Here is a 12,940-nt window from a genome sequence, read left to right on the forward strand (position 1 = left end):
TTAACAGTCTATAATTCCTAAAGTTCTCAAGCACATCTTGTGGGGTTTAATTATGTTAATTTAAATGATCCTCTCTATTATGGAATAAATTTTTTTCTTTAATCAATTCTATCAAGAAGTGTCCCAAAGCTGATGAGTTCTTTTTAATTACTTAGGCAATTTTGGTAGATTCTAGTGAGGTTGAATATCTTTCCATCTAACTTTTTTCAAACTACATGTGTTTACTGGTCCTCTTCATTTGTGAATTTCTTTTTCTTTTTTTTTTTTTTAAAGATTTTATTTATTTATTAGAGAACATGAGCAGGGAGGGCAGGTGTAGGGAAGGGGTAGGGAAAAGCAGACTCCCCACTGAGCGGGGAGACTGAACCCACTGAGCAGGCAGACTGATGCAAGGCTTGATCCTGGGATCATGACCTGAGCCGAAAGCAGACATTTAACCAACTGAGCTACCCAGGTACCCCCCTGCTTGTGAATTTCACATTTGTATCTTTTATTTTTCAGTTGTCCTTATTAACTGATTTATAAGGTTATATGTTAAGGATATTAATGCTTGGTTCTGTGTAACTGGATCTATAATGAGCTCCTTTATTAGCTATGCAAACTCCAAATTGGAGTTTCAAGCTATAAATCTGAGCTCCCAGTAGCTATCACAAAATCTGCTGGGCACATTAAATAAGTCAATCAATATTAAAGCCTCAGACCAGTAAAAAGGCAAAGAGTAACTTCCTAGTAAGTGACAGTGATGGTTTATTATGGAGTTAGCTGCCCAAGAAGATCTGGACAGAGGCAGATATAAATCTGGCTGGGCTAGCTGTCTTCCCAACACCACGCTTTCTACTCCATCTGAAGTTAGAGATTACTGAAGCAGCTAGAAATTCACTTGGCAAAGAATCACACTTCGTGGCATTTATCGAAGTTTTGTCACAGAGAAGATAACCGTAATACTACAACTTTAGAATAGTGTACACAAAACACAACGTTTTTGTGTATGTTTCCAAGACTTCGAGAAGTTCAAACAACTTTTACTTCTATAGAAGGATGTGTAAAAAAGAATTTGTTTTCTTCCAAAAGTTAGTTTTTTGGGGCAAAGTAATTTTTAAAAATAACAGGTACTTCACAGGATCGTGTGGTTTGGGTGTAGTATACGAGGTTTAACAAATTGTGGGGCTCCAGGGTGGAAAGAGGAAGACTAGGAGGGGATAGAAAATTTACTATTATGGGCATATGGTAGATGCTCCGTTTTTCCTACTGTTAGGCTCATAACATTTAGAAGAGTTATGTGCCCCCTGGAGACTGATCCACAATGTCCAGTCTGCTTGACTCCGCTTCCCACAGTTGCATTTGAAATAAACATTATAAGGGAGAGCATTTCCCCATCTTCTGGTTTCAGACTGTAGTGGAAAGCTTATAAAGCCATCTTAAAATATGAAACCCCAAACAGTCTAGTCTCAATCAAAGCAAATATAAAAGTCGATGAGAAAGAAGAGCAAAGAGCTTTAACTGTACCAAACAAAAACTTGTAGAAATGCAGGAAATCTTATATAAGAACTCTTCTGAGAATAAAAACCAAAGGAAAAATACACGCTGATCCGATCCCTCGTCCACTTTTTGGTTACTCAGCTGAGGAAGAAATAGCGTAATGAAAGAGCCCATGTTGGCCCAGAGCACCGAACAAGGAATGTGAAGAAAGATTTGGGTATGAGCTCTTTTTCTATGCCTTAATTCCGTGCTTAACGTTTTATAAACTACTCTGTTGCTCTGAAATTCCTGCTTCCTAATTTGTAAAATGAAAAAAAAAAAAAAAAAAAAAGCAAAGCTCTGAAGGTGTAGTAAACCAATTACAATCTATCACTGATTTGAATGAGGTCTTGGGTCAATCCCATTCTAAAGGTTTTATATAGCTTGCTTGGAAAATTAGCAGATAGCACCAGACCTCCAACGATCTTTACACAGAATTCTAGTGCAGCAAGATTCAAAAATATGTTTAGCAGTGGTTCGATCCTACTCTCCTTCCTTCTTTTTTTTCTTTTTTTTTTTCTTTCCCCCCTTCCTTCTGTGGATTAGGTAGGAATTAAGAAAAAGAATTGTACATCCAGGTCAACTAGGAGAACAGCACACAGAATAACGTCACGTACAAAGAAAGGGAAATTGAGAAAGCCCAGCAAGGACAGGAAATTGGGTCATGGCTGCCCAGGAAATGGAAACTCCTGGAATTATACAGAAATCCTGAGAGCGTTAGAGGCACCAAAGATACCTGAATGAAGCCATATTTATCTCAGTTTTACATGGCCTTCAAAGTACTGCTGACCGTTGAGCTTACGTGTCCCTCTTACCCCCTGTCAGAGTCTTGAGCTCAACCCTCTGAGAATGTCAACACAAATCAGGAAGGAGGGGCGGGTAGAAACTGAAGCGAAAACAATTTCCACAGGAGAAAAAAGACTCGCAAGATGAGAGAATTTTCTTCCACTTAATCACAAATAGGCTTTTTATTTTTTATTTATTTATTTAGATTTTATTTATTTGTCAGAGAGAGCGTGCACAAGTAGGCAGAGTGGCAGGCAGAGGCAGAGAGAGAAGTGGGCTCCCCGCTGAGCAAGGAGCCCAATGTGGGACTCAATCCCAGGACCCTAGGATCACAACCCAAACCAAAGGCAGATGCTTAACCAACTGAGCCACCCAGGCATCCCTCAAACTGGCTTTTTAGAATTAGTGTTTTTTCCTGCTGTCTCTCTTTTCTGCCCTCAAACTCATGCTAGCACTGTCAAATCCCACAGCTCTGGCCCATAAGGGTCAGTCTGGAAGTGAGGAGTTTGGGGGCCATATTTGTAATGTGCTGGAGCCCATTCTTACTGGAAATTGCATGCTTTTGTTCCCAAATCCAAGTTCAATGATGTCAGACTGGTAGCTTGAAATCCAGCATGATGGGGTTCTTCACAGCAGGGAATTGCGAGGACATTACGAATGATAAAACATGTCCCCAGCCCCCAGCCATAATGTACCAACACACCAGTGGACCTGCCTTTACTCTGGATGGACAGTCATTTAAGACTGCTGTGTCTTCCTTCAAAATTAATTTTGTTGTGGGCCGCCTAGGTGGCTCAGTGGTTAAAGCCTCTGCCTTCGGCTCAGATCATGATCCCAGAGTCCTGGGATCAAGCCCCGCATTGGCCTCTCTGCTTAGCAGGGGGCCTGCTTCCCCCTCTCTCTGCCTGCCCCTCTGCCTACTTGTGATATCTGGCAAATAAATAAAAATAAATAAAATAAAAGTAATTTTGTTGTTACCGTGGGGGAAGGAACACCGGGAGCCAGGACCAGGCCAGAAGAGAGATTGTTTTTTTTAGCTGGGAAGTTGCCATTCCAGAGGCAGGTAAGTGGTTTGCATGGAACACCAAAGCTGCGGCCATGGAAGACACTCAGGAAAGAAGCTCTGGACCTGTCGAAAATGGGGTCGAGGCCTGCCCTGCTCAGAAGTGATACTGAAGACAGACGCACTGCACAGACCTATGCGGAAAACATGTTGACTCTTAGAAGGTTCCATGATTCTTTGGTCAGTTTGACCCAGTAGTTTCTGGCGCCCCAGGTGTAGACTTTATGGGGTTACTATTCTGCCCAACTTAAAAATAATACAGCCTATTTAATCAGCAAAATCAGTTCATTTGGGAACAACAGAGAAATCTGCGATTTGTGACAAGCAAGCTGGGGGCAAACCTTAGGCAAAGTCCAAAGAGACAAAGGGAAGGTGAGCCCTATGAGCTCTATTAGGTTTTAGGAGGAAATGGGGTGGGCTGCTCCAAACAAAAGGTCACTGGAGCACGAGAGTTCCAGGTGACCGCTGTTTCTCACTGGCAGCAGGCGGTGGTTGGTGCTTTGGTGCTAAGGCAGGCAGGATCCTCCTTATTTTTCTTAAAGGCAAGAGACAAATTCCCATGTGAAAAGTGCCCTCCCTTCTCCAAGTGGTTCTTTCTTCTATCTGTTGGTTAGGCAGGCTGCAGGGAGTGGTACGTGCGAGTGAGCGCCCCCTTCAGGCCTTGCTGACTCCGTTTTAAGTGAGGTTTCCTTTATTTTTACAAATGTAACCTCATCTTTGGAAATGAGATGATCAGCAATGCCAGCTTCTCTTCCCCGTGACTCTGAAATTGCAGCCCTCTCCTATGTGGGGCCCTGTGCCATTCAACAGCAAGATTTAAGGATCCTTCTGTAGATTTCTGGGGACTTCCTCCAGCGGGGACCCAAACATTATTCCTTGGGTACATGTTGCGCCCTAGGCTCTTTCCTCACTATGTATGCTTTCTGCTCCAGTTGTATATACCAGTGACAACTGTTGTTATGATCTGAACTTCATGTCCTGTTGAGGCCTGCGATGCATCTTCTCTTTGAGATTCCAAAATCTTCCCTTGGGACTTCCCCTCGAAACAGCCTTGTGGCGTTGCTCAGGTCCACCCACTGCTGGGAGGCCGTTTCCACAGTTCTCTTGCATTTCTGCACAACTTGCACTAATTTTGGAAAGGCACTGGCTACCTTTGTTCTACACTTTCTTTCCAAGGATGTTACACAGTGAACAGCTTTGGAAGATAAAGCATTTGCCTCTGGAGCAAAGAGCAAGTTTGCCTACAACCTTGGAAGACAGGTGTCTCTCAAGTGCAGAAGGCAGACGTTCTGTTTCTTACACAAAGATGCAGTTTTCTGCATCAAAGGGCTCCTCTCTTGTAATACATGCCAAGCCCTCACAGGTGTCACCCAGCCCTCTTTGCTTTGTCCAGGGAACCAGCACAGACGCTAATACTTTGACTACTGTTTTTGCTGTGAGTAATACAGTCCTTTGTCTCTGACCCGGGAGTCTTGTATCTTCTGTCAGCATGCATGAAACTGTGGTGGACCACCTGGGAAGCCTGACAGTAGGACTAACCTCAGCTCCTTTACCTACCTGAATTGATCTGATCTGTCTCTTGTTTCTAACTGACATCTGAGATGGAAGGGGGGAAAAAGCCCAGGTTGTGAGAAGTAACGTTCATTGAGGACAGACTGAAGGATGCCCATTTCTAAACATTACCCTTGGAATGTGTACTTTTGGCTCTGGGACTTGTCCTAAACTGTGTTTCCATTTTTTGCCATCTGCCTATTTCGATGGACATGATAAGAAAAAGCAATGTGAAATTTACTGTTGTAAACATCGTTGGGATAGTTTCAAGGACACCAACTGTGAGATTAAGCAGTGTCCTTTTTATGAGGGCTCATGGGAGAAATTTGTCTCAGGTATCAGGAAAAGCTGCATTTCAGCTGAGCATCTGTGGCATGTTTGTCAATGGACACGATAAATCTTGTAACTGATAGGGTACTTCTATTGTCTCAGCATCTTGGAAGAATGGAGCCAAATCTGTAACCCAGCTCTTTGAATTAATTGAGGCCAGACAGCATGCATCCGAGGTACCAAGTTTACCCCAGGTTATTTCCTTTGCTTCATTTCTTCATGTCTTTCTTTTTTTAAAAATTTTTTTTTATTTTTGCAATATATGTATTAAAAAGTTATTTTGATCAAATTTTAAGGGTCTGACAATTTTCTAAAACTTATTTCAAGACCAACACTTTTCTGCCCCCTTTTCCCCTTCCCATGACCCCCGTGCCCTCTCTCTTCCTCATCCTTGAAGTGAATTCCGTTTTGGTGGCCCATCTGGGAAAGACCCTGGGAAACATATTCAGTAGAGCTACATTGTCTGACAAGGTCCTTACTCTACTGTCATACTCTGCTGGTGATTTGGTCATTTCTAGCCTCAACATAGTTTTACAAAGACTTTTGGAGACTTGGCTCTGGGTTCCAAGCCATTTCTGGGTTCCAGCATTTTTTTTTTTTTAAGATTTTATTTATTTATTTGACAGAGAGAGATCGCAAGCAGGTAGAGAGGCAGGCAGAGAGAGAGGAGGAAGCAGGCTCCCTGCTGAGCAGAGAGCCTGATGCGGGGCTCGATCCCAGGACTCTGAGATCATGACCTGAGCTGAAGGCATCGGCTTAACCCACTGAGCCACCCAGGTGCCCCTGGGTTCCAGCATTTCATTTGTGAAGTCCAAAGCCATTCTGATTCTAGATCCTCTGATCTGACTTTTTTTTTTTCTCTCTCTCTCTCTCCGGAAACTCTCTTGAGTCTTCTCTTTGCTCCCAGTGTTCTAAAATCTTGGGAACATGACATGACTTTGTGGGGTCTTTTTACATCCACTGAGTTGGACATTTGTAATGTGGGAACTCATGTCCTTCAAATGAGTTGTTCTTTCTTTTTTTTGTAATCTCCTCCCCTGAGTTTTCTAAGTCCCCTGTTTTTTGAATCATTTTATTAGGTTCTAGATCTTCTGGTTCAGTCTTCTCACGGCATCTCTTGACTCCAGCTTTCCTTCTCTTTACTCTCCAACTCTGTTTCTTGAATTATGTATCAATTTTCTATGGCTGCCATAACAAATTATCACAAACCGAAGAGTTTAAGACATTACCCATTTATTATCTCACAGTTTCTAGGAGTCAGAAGTCAGGGCAAAATGTAGCCTGGTTGGGTCTTTGCTGAGAGCCCCACTGGGCAAAAGTCAAGGTGTTGACTGAAGACTTGGGGAAGAATCTACCTCTAAGCTCATTCTGGTTGGTAGCAGAATCCAGTTTTTGTCGTTGTAGGGTCAAAACCCCGGTTTCCTTGCTGGCTGTCAGTCAGGGGCTGATCTCCACTCCTAGAAGCTTCCCGTATTCCTTCCCGTGCTTTCTCTGAGCACCCAGAGGCCTTTCTCAGGTAGTGTGCTTGCTCCAGGCCCCTACAGTGCAGACCCTCTTATACCTCAAATCTCTCACTCAATCTTTTGCATTCTTCTGCAATTAAGGGCTCATGTGATTGCACTGAGCCCCTTTTGATAATCTGGGATCACCTCCCTCTTAAGACCAGCTGATTAGTAATCTTACTTAGTCACATGAAGTCCCTCCGAGGCACTAGGTTAGCCCTAGTTATCACTAGGGGATGGGGATCTTATCAGGACACTTTTTGGAAGTCTGTTCTTCCCACTCCCCAGCCCTACTGCAATGCCCTTGTTTCCTGAATATTTCTTTTTTACAGTGTTCTATTCTTGGGACTTGCGGCCAGTATCGTCTCTTCCTTTGAGAGTCTTGGTGAGTTTTTCCAAAAGTTTTCTTCCCTCTGCATTTCCTGTTTCGCCCAGGTTTCTTCCTTCGGTTTGTTAGCATGGGGCTCCCTTTTGCAGTGTGAAAGGCTTTGCCCCAGTGTTCGATGTCAACCCGCAGCTCTATGACCATGCGGACACAGAGGGACTCACAGTTCCATGCAAACTCCGCCCAGGGGGCTCCAAGAGGCATCCTCAGACCAGGCATGTCACTGGGGAACTTATGATGTCAGTACATGTGGGATTTTTTTCTAGGACCGGTTGGAATCCCCAGAGAAGAAAGTCCCAGTTTCTTGGTGGGGGACCCGGCCACCAATGACGGAAGGGCTATGGGGCCATCTCCAGATTCAATGGACCATCTCCCCAAATCCCGTTTACTGAGTTCACCTCAAACCTCCGCTCTGCCCAGTGGCCTGGGGCAGAGTCCCTTCGGCTTACCATTTTCTGAAAATAAACCTACACCATTTTGCTGAGGTTGGGGGGGATCCAGGGATCTGCTGCCTCTTACCAGATGTGCAAGCCCTCCTCTTGCTTTCAATTCTGATTTGACCCTCAGTTTTCAGGCACCCGGTGCTACTTGTCTCTGAGATTTTGTGAAGTTCTGTGAGATCACCTAGATTGCTTCTGGGCTTCCTCTCTGCTGGTTTGGGTTAGCCAAGTCAGCTGCAGCTTTTAACTCTCCATGTGCCACTGCTGCTGTTTCTTCTCTCATTCACTTCGACTTTGTAACCACTTGTCCCTTTACTACAACTTCATTGCTGTCATTTCGTGGGCCTCCAGTGGACAGCCAAGGTGAAGACAATGGCATAATGCGCAGTCGTGGATCAGAACCACCACCATCGTAGGTAGGGTTCTAGGATTCTTTATTTACTCATCCATTTACTTATTTGTTTTAAAGATTTATTGATTCTAAGAGAGCACAGGAGTGGGGGCGGGGCAGAGGGAGAGGGAGAATCCCAAGCAGACTCCCTGCCTAGCACAGAGCCCAATGTGGGGCTTGATCTCACAACACTGAGACCACGAATGGAGCCAAAATCAAGAGTTAGGCACTTAACTGAGTTAACCAGGCTTCCCTGATTTACTTATTTATTCAACAGAATCCACTCCCAATGTGGGGCTCGAACTCATGACTCCAGAGATCAAGAGTTGCATGCTCTATCAACTGAGCCAGTCGGGCTCCCTGTGTCTTAATTTTATTATTTTTTAAAGATTTTGTATATTTATTAGAGATAGCACGAGCAAGGGGAAGAGGAAGAAGCCTCTTCCCAGTGAGAAACCCCAGTGAGCAGGGAGCCCGTGAGGGGCTCAATCCCAGGACGCTGAGATCATGACCTGAGCCAAAGGTAGATGCTTAACTGTCTGAGCCACCCAGGAGCCCTGAGCCACCCAGGAGTCCCTGAGCTTTATTTTTTTTTAAAAGATTTTATTTTATTTATTTGTCAGAGAGAGAGCGAGTGAGAGCGAGCACAGGCAGACAGAGTGGAAGGCAGAGTCAGAGGGAGAAGCAGGCTCCCCGCAGAGCAAGGAGCCCGATGTGAGACTCGATCCCAGGACGCTGGGATCATGACCTGAGCCGAAGGCAGCCGCTCAACCAACTGAGCCACCCAGGCGTCCCCCCCTGGGCTTTATTTTTAAATGAAAAGCCTTAAATCCCTTTTGGAATGTGGCAAGGGAAAAAAAAATCACCTCATTAAATAAATTAATTAATCTTGTGTCTGGGAAGTTACTTAGCTTCTGAAATGAATTTCATTTTCTCATTTGTAAAAATCCAGATAGGACGGCTATAAAGATACAATGTGATGATATTTGAGAGTACCTAGGATTGCACCCGACGTGCAGTTGACATTCACCTGCTATGCTTGTTGAATGAAGGAGTAAAATGCATTCACCCAGAACTAAAAGAAAAAAGCAGTCCCGGGAGTGTGTATTCTAAGTCAGGGCTGCGTGCAGACGTGTGGTGCCCGAGGCATGTTAGGAGTTGCAGCTCTCCTTTAAACCAAAGGACCTCCTATGTTTACTCCACATTCAGTTAGCTGGTGGCTGAAGGAAAGAAACGGATTTTCTCTTAAAAAAATTATATGTCTCTTTCTTCCAAATTAAGGGCTTATATTTACTGTAAATGAAATATAATACTCCAACTTTCTTAGAAAGATCTTTTAGTTCCCAATTTTCCCACCACTCATAACTCTCGAACATTCTTCATGCTTCCTCAAGATAAAGGATCACGAATGATTATAGTTGTAAAGTTGCATTAAAATATGTTAAAAAACATTTTTAGGACTTTCACGACTGGCAAATATTTTCAATTTGGGGGTAGATCCTGGGGTTCCTTCGGTGCTATTTTTTTCTGAATCGGACAGTGTTTTGGGAGGCATATCAGAAGGTTACAATACATATAGCAAAAGAGGTGCTAGAGCTCTGCCTCACTTCGTCCTTGCCAGATGACTGGGAGCCTGTTCATGTTCCATCAGTGTCAGAGAGGCCGAGAATGCTGCCATGCGACTAGCTTATGGGAAGACTGCCTTTCAAGTGTCCACTTCTATTGTGTGGGAATCAGTGAGAGCAGGACCCGTGATAGTCTTCCAATAAAGCAAGGACCTGTAGGTGAAAATCTGAGCTATCTGGCACATTCCCTCCTACTCCCAGGATATCTGGGTTCCCATTAAGAGTTGGCACCCTGAGCAGCTGCCAGACGGGTTCGCCCCTCGATCTAGTTCCGCCTTCAACTCCTGCATTTACTACCTTCCTTTCCCAGTGCTCAGTGTCGTGATAATCTCTCCCTCACACTCCAGGAACTGGTGCTTGATAACAGCATACATACCTATGATTAGGGAGTTTTGAACTTCAGTAAAGATCTGTCTTGTGGCCACACACATAGTTTATAAGATGGGATTTTGGTTATCAGCCCAGAGAAGAGCATCCAGCACCGTAACTATCCCCCGTAGTCTTTGAAATGAATATTGCAGACCCCGTCTCCCAAATTCCTGGTCCTATAGCCTTGCTTTAAGTGGCACCATTTGCTAGAGAAATACTTAGACCACATGAAGCCAAGCTCCAGGGTGCACTTGCCATTTGCGTTCTGAACCACCTTTGGCCACTTCCGAACTCCATATTCTGCCCTGCGGCCAACCTTCCCAAATCCTGTTTTCACTGCTTTTTCTTCCATTTGCATCTTGGCTCTTCTCTGGGTATAGTACTTGGCTCTCTTTGGCTTTTGTGGGCTGTAATTCTGACTTGTTCTACTATGGCTACGGTACCTCAGGTGAGCATCCTTCCTAGTCTCACTTGACCTCCTACTTTGACTTCCCCAGGCCTTCTGAGCGGGGCCTGGGCAGCAGGTGAAGCTAGGCCAGGAGACAAACCAGAGAGCCGGAGCCACGCAGAGCACACTGCACACAGGTTAATGCTTAGAGAGCTGGTCTGAGGGACCATCGGCTTATCTTCCTGGCAGCTAAATCCATGGTGGTCTATACTACTAAATGCCTATGAACATTTATTCCTTCTCTCTCTCTCTCTCTCTCTCTCTCTTTTTTAAACATCAGAATCACTATACAACTGGGCAAGGTGCGGGAGTCAGAAAGGCAGGGCAATGTGCTTAAATTTAAGACTACATTTCCTAATGTTCCTTGTATCTAGATATGGCCATATGACTTAGTTCGGGTCAATGACATGTAAGGAAGACTCACAAGGGTCTGACAACCAGGGAAATGTTTTTGTTTTTCCATCTCCTTGGAATAAAGTCTTGATGATTGGATTACAAGAGCCATATTGGATCAAGAGGATAGATGCCATGTCCTGAGCATAGTAAAGCATAAATATAAAGTAAACGTAGGTCCCTGATAGTTTAATGATGCCAACACACCTTCTTAGATTATTTCTGGACTTTTCTATGGGAGACAATAAATATTTATGGGTTTAGGCCATTGTTACTTTTGGTTTTCTGTTATACGTAACCAAACCTAACCCAAACATATACCAACAGTGTCCATTCCCCTACTTTTATCTTGTTGTTGCCACCTATGAAAGGGAGAGGAGCACCTGTATTGATGGTGACAACCCCAGGATTGCTTCCATCACTGCTGAAGCAAAAGTAAAGTACATGGTTTGTTAAATGTTATAATATCCAGGGCCACAGACTCTAAACCCCACATTCTCAACACATTGGCATCTACCAAAAATACTTACATGCCCGCCTTGACTCTACCTTTTACTTATGGAAGTGTGTCCTGCTTGGAAAATGTGCAGGCAATCTTTACATCTAAGCAAAGATTTGAAGTCATTTTATCACAGTCAATGTAGGAGAGTAAGATCTTTACTGGGAATTCTTAGTATTTGCTTAAAATGACCTGTTGTCCAGGTTCACTCCCTCCCCAGCCTCCAACTTTTTAATAAAACAAACAAATAAACAAAAAACCCCAACAACTTCAAATATGCAGAAAAGTTCAAAACATCACAGTGAATTGTGCTCATATCCTTGCTCCTGAGATTCAGTAGTTGTTAACATGTTGCCTTATTGCTTTATCTATCCCTTAGATTTTTAGAGCTTAAATCTTTATCTAGAACAACATATTTTGCACGACCATTTGAAAGTGATATGTAGACATCCTTTTCCACTCTTTTTTTTTTAAAAGATTTTATTTATTTGACAGACAGAGATCAAAAGTAGGCAGAGAGGCAGACAGAGAGAGAGGAGGAAGCAGGTTCCCTGCTGAGCAGAGAGCCCGATGCGGGGCTTGATCCCAGGACCCCGGGACCATGACCCGAGCCGAAAGCAGAGGCTTTAACCCACTGAGCCACCCAGGTGCCCCATCCTTTTCCACTCTTGACCTATTCTGAATTTCCAAGTCTTATGTGATCCAGAGACTAAGAAAACTTACAAGTTTTACAGGGTCCAGAGAGTACCATGGTCAAGACCTTTCCTAAGTGTTTTTAGCCCAAGAGTGCGTGTGGCTTAGAATGAAGCTTTAGCATTGCTGTGGGGCAGCTACAAAAGGAAGAACACCAGAGAATGGTGTTATACAGTGAGTATCAAGGATATCTGGACTTGTTGACTTTATGTAGGGAAATACTGATTTTCTTCCTAAAAATGTTGTAAATTTGACTAAATTCCACCAGATCCGTTCAAAAACATCTCAGCCATAATGTTGACTCCTGTATGTTATTGGAAAGCCTTAGGCAGGCTCACTGATTTGTCCAGGTTTATCTGGTACTTTCCTTGTAGTAGCATTAAACATCCTGGGGAGCCCTTGTCTTGGGCAAAACTGGGCCACTGGTTTTCCTACTTAAAATAATTCTCTGACTCAACCTCCCTAAGACTTGATAGTTGTTTCTTCATTCACTTAACAAATTCTCAGCGAACAGCTGGTCGATGTGGGCCCTATGTGCTATTTACTACGACACAGCCTGAGCTCTCCAAGGCCTGCACCCAATCCTCTATCTTCGCCTTGGGGAGTTAAAGACAAACATGTGTGTCTCAGAATTGAAATTTCTTTTCTCTTCAGAGTCCCATGTAGAAGAAGGAATGAGAGAATCACCTGGATACTTAAACACGCTTCGTCCAATTGTGGAGGAATTGCGCTTTCTTTACTTTTGTCTCCAGCTATGTGGTTACTCAACATAGAAAAGTCACGGAGGAAGAGTCACTGTGGTCACCCAAGAGCCCTCAGGCTGTTCTGTTGCTCAGTGTCTTTTGAAATAAAACCTGATGGCTTCGCACAGCCTGGGAGTCTATTTGGAAAACAAAGCTGATGACAGATTCCTGGCAGGTGGTGCCTATGGCCGAGAATCAACAACG

Source organism: Mustela lutreola, chromosome 4 (genome assembly GCF_030435805.1).
Source record: "Mustela lutreola isolate mMusLut2 chromosome 4, mMusLut2.pri, whole genome shotgun sequence".
NCBI classification, from domain to species: Eukaryota; Metazoa; Chordata; class Mammalia; order Carnivora; family Mustelidae; genus Mustela; species Mustela lutreola.